General features: G+C 37.8%; 1 pseudogene; it reads left to right on the forward strand.

Annotated features, from left to right (window-relative positions):
* The first annotated feature begins 1,916 nt into the window (after window positions 1-1,916).
* LOC124893569 lies at window positions 1,917-4,362 on the forward strand (annotated as a pseudogene).
* Window positions 4,363-4,710: the final 348 nt, after the last annotated feature.

The raw sequence follows: 4,710 nt of genomic DNA on the forward strand, positions 1-4,710 counted from the left end.
TATTGTTTTGTTATAGTTTTTGTTTTTATAATATTTGTTGTTTTTGTTTATAGTTGTTGACTGTTTTGAACTGTTTTTTTTTTTTGCCACCGGAAACACTCTCTGACTTTGAGATAGGGGTAAGGTCTGAGTACACTATTCTCCCTACCCTTCCCAGACCCCCACTTGTGAGATTTCATTAGGTGTGTTGCTGTGGATTTTGGCTGTTGAGTGAAATTGAAAAAGAATTTTTAAAAAATTATCTTTGGGTTTTCTTATGAAATAAGAACTCTGAATCCAATTCTAGGGAATTTGATTACTTCCTAATATTAGTGGAACTATGCATTCATTTCTCCTTCTCACTGCATCGCTTGTTCAGATTTTTTTGACTGCTATAGTGGAATGTTGTTATAGAGAACATATAATATAATTTATCATGAAAAATCGGTTCCGCAGAAAACTTGCCCGTTATAGTGAAATGTTGTTGTTGAAGGTCTCTGATATAGTGAGGTCTGACTGTTATTGAGAACTGTATGTTATCTGATATCTAGTGTTTGTACCTTTGTTGTCTCTAAATTGGGTGCTATTTGTATTGTTTTATGAATCGTGGTCATGTTATACAACTTCTTGGGATGATAAATTTCTTGAATTTCTGCAAATTAGGATACTTATTTTTTCTTGTATTAGTTTGGTTGATGCTTAGTTTTGATTATTTGATCATAGTGATTCAGTATATTGCAGCATCATTTGTATGAGCCTCTCCGGAGGACATGTTAAACTAGAGAAGCTTAGTAAAATTCATCATCAATATGGTTTTTACTGAGTTTTATTACTCCTAGAGTACTAGTAGCTTAGTGAGTTTAACTGTGGCAAAGCCAAGAATTTCGCCTAAAGTGTCCAATATATATACACAGTATAATTTTCCGATATGCTACTGGCGTAAAGTGAGTTTTAACTTTGTTATATTGATGTCTAAGAAACTGTTACTGACATGCACTGGGAGTCAGAAGCTTTTTAAGCCTTCTGGAATGTAATGATTGCATTTCAATGGATCCACTTTCTGAGCTTGTGGGGTTCATTTATTTTGATGTTATATGGTGGATGGTGAGACCTACTGTATTCATTCATATTTTTCTCTTAGACATATACAACTGTGCTTTCTGGATAAGGAAAAAAGAAGCATTATGGGCATAGTCTATTATTAAATAAAAATGGTAGCAAATGATTAGGCCCCTTGAGGATTATGCCTTCCCAAAGTTGTTTTGGTGTGCATCCAACAATTGGTTTTTAAGGGAAAAAACAATAGGAGGAGTTGTTAATGATAAATGGTTTGGACTTTTTAATGACTACTTCTTTCATAGGTTCAACGTCTTGCAGTGACCTCCAGATGCACCGGTTAGTAGGGGTGAGACCATGGTGACCAAGGTGTTAAAAGGAATGAGATAGACCTAGAGAAGTTGTCTCAAACGACCTATAATTTCTTGGAATCAATGCAGACTTGGTTAAAGATAGGACACCATGTAGTATCAAGACTCATATAGGCCATATCTACTAGTTGGAAATAGGTTTTAATTATTTTTTTATGTAACTTATTTTCACTTGTATTTTTATTTGGTATGATGATGACATGTGTTGAGCTTAAATGGAATAGTAAATTCTTATATATCAACTTGTTTGAGACTGAAGCAAGTTGTTCTTCTTCCATAGGCACAAGATTGGCCTTAGCTGCATGTTCCTTTGACTGCTTTGAACCTATCGTTCATGATAATCGTGTGTTTTCCAATCCACGGGTGTATTATTTCGTGCTTCTAATCCATTAGTTTTGGTTTTAGATTTTCATCGACACTAATTTCTCTGTTGAACACGTTGTCTTTGTGTTCGATTTCATTGTTCATTTACTCCCTTCTTTGTATTTATTCATACGTCTGCTGGATCAGGGTACAAGCAAAGGACCAAATCAGAAGGTACCCGTACTTTCTGCTGCGACATTGAATCTTGCAGACTTTGCTTCAGTAGCTGGAGATAAACAAGAGGGCATTGAAATTTTCGTTCCTTTGGAAGTCTCTGTTGGCAGCTTCAAGAGTTGTCTTTCACTCTGTGTAAGAGAAACTAAAACACATGCTTTTTACTTGCGTTCTTGTATTCCTGCAGCTACGTGAATATATTATCTAATGCGGCTGTTTCCTAAAGATATGTTCATATATTTGTTGACAGCTAGTGCTCAACCTTGTGGAATTGAGGAACATTCACGAAGCTTCAGAGACATTTTTGAAGTTTATCATGTCTGCTCCAGTATCTCCGAACCCTGGAAAGTCTTTGTTGATAGACAGAAATGGGGGTGGTTCTTTAAAAGCAGGTCTGCGAAAGGTTAAATTTTTGAAAGCATTATCTTTTAGGCGACACAAGAAGGCATATCATGCAGAGAAAGGTAGCTGCAGTGATGGAAGGAACTCAGTCAGAAGTGAGGATCCCGATTATGTTTATCCTGTGGATACAGATTCACTTGATGAGGATTCGAAACGAGAATCTGAGGAAGGAAAAGAGGATACAAGTGGTCAGAAGTCATTCAGTTATGAAGCACTCGTCTATGCAAACCATGCTGGTGGATCATTTTGTTCAAATACAAGCGGCAGCAGCAGTGACAAGGATTTAGTCCACTACAGCCATCATATTTCAGACACAAGGCACAAGTACCCTGAGGATACAACTGCAGCAAATCAATCTGCAGAGCAGAGTTCAAAACGTAGTCTTCTTTCCTGGAGGAAGAGGAAGGTGAGTTTCAAATCTCCTAAAACCAAGGGGGAGCCATTGTTGAAGAAACATTACGGAGAGCATAGTGGAGATGATATAGACTTTGATCGCATATAGCTTTGCTCATCCGACGAGTCTTCTTCTAGGGTACGTCTCCTCTTTTCTTGCGTTCTTTGTCATGTTTGATGAGTCATTTTTTATCTTCATGTCATGGTCTGATCAGCGAGGAATAACTTGTACACCAATTTGCTTGGCGAATTGAAGAATACAAAGTTTGGTAGCTTTCTTTAGTAGCTTAGTCTACTTGTACATTTGTATCAAGTATCAAACTGCTGAGGTTTTCTTGTTCATGATTGAAGATATATGTCATAACTAGTCCTCTTACTACTTTGTGTAGTTCATGCAGGGGCACAAATCCGAGGAAACTTCTCCGATTTCAGTCTCTGAGTTTGGAGATGAAAGTTTTGTTGTGGGTAGTTGGGAGCAGAAAGAAATAATAATCCGTGATGGACAAATAAAGCTGCAGACTCAGATCTTCTTTGCTTCGATTGATCAACGAAGTCAATGAGATGCTGGTGAAAGCGCTTGTACATCCTTGGTTACTGTCATAGCTGATTGGTTCCACTGCAATCCTGAAGATATGCCCATCAAGTCCCAACTTGATTCTCTTATCTGTGAAGGCTCGATGCAGTGGAGAGATCTTTGTGAAAACGAGACCTATAGGGAACGTTTCCCAGATAAGCATTTTGACCTCGAGATAGTTCTCGAGGCTAAAGTGCGTCCACTCTCAGTAATCTCAAAAAAATCATTCATTGGGTTCTTTCATCCTGAAGGAATGGAAGAAGAGGAAGGATTCCACTTCCTTCATGGTGCCATGTCTTCTGACAACATATGGGACGAGATTTCTAAGTCCGCTCAAGAAACTCCTCGTCATGGCGACTCTTGTGTTTACATTATGAGTTGGAATGACCACTTCTTTATCCTCAAGGTTGAAAAAGACGCGTAACATATCATTGACACACTTGGGGAGAGGCTTTTTGAGGGTTGTAATCAGGCATATATCCTCAAATTCGACCAAGATACAACAATTATGCAAGTACCTAGTGAGTCTCAACAATCAGATGATAATCCATCTTGCGATAGAAAAGAGAAAATCAATGTCAAAGAGGCTGCGGATGAAAGCAAAATTTTCATGAGCACCAACAGCGACGACAGTATGCAGGAGGACAGGGTACCTGAAAAGAACATCATTTATAGAGGTAAAGAGGCATGTAAAGAGTACATTAAGAGTTTTTTGGCAGCAATCCCTATTAGGGAGTTACAAGTTGATGTAAAGAAAGGATTGATGGCATCGACACCCCTTCATCAGCGCCTACAAATCGAGTTCCACTACACAATGCCATTTGTCCCCAAGTTTGAGGAGTCGTCTTCAGAAGAACTGATTGCTAACAGTTTGGCCATAGTACCATCGGCAGCAGAAGAATAAGCAACGATTGGTAAAGCCTTACGAGTATATACATAGCGCTAATCCTTTTTGTTCTACATACCGTTGGCTCTCAATCAATTCCCATGCTTGTGATTATCTTTGTTCTCTTTCACATACGAACGTGCCGATCTTGCAAATTAGATATCTGTTGGTTGATCAATGCATTAAGTTTTGAAATTTTCCCTTGTGTTTGAGGTTACTGTGGTGTATTCTGATTTTATAACTGTAAAGATGAAATCTAGCGAGTCTACTTTCAGCTACATTTGGCTTAGGCGTTGTAGTGTTTTGAGTATATGAATATCAATGTCTATTTCAAATTTTTTTATCCTTCTCTTTATCTTGAAATTTAGATGATATTGCACTCTTAACATGAGGAACAATGTAAGTGGCCTCCTAAACATATTAGATGAAGAATACCATTTGCTACCTGTATAAAATGGGATTCACATGCTTCTATGTATCTGATAGGGAAATGTATAAGTAGTACAGAACGT

This window comes from Capsicum annuum, unplaced genomic scaffold (genome assembly GCF_002878395.1).
Source record: "Capsicum annuum cultivar UCD-10X-F1 unplaced genomic scaffold, UCD10Xv1.1 ctg61852, whole genome shotgun sequence".
NCBI classification, from domain to species: Eukaryota; Viridiplantae; Streptophyta; class Magnoliopsida; order Solanales; family Solanaceae; genus Capsicum; species Capsicum annuum.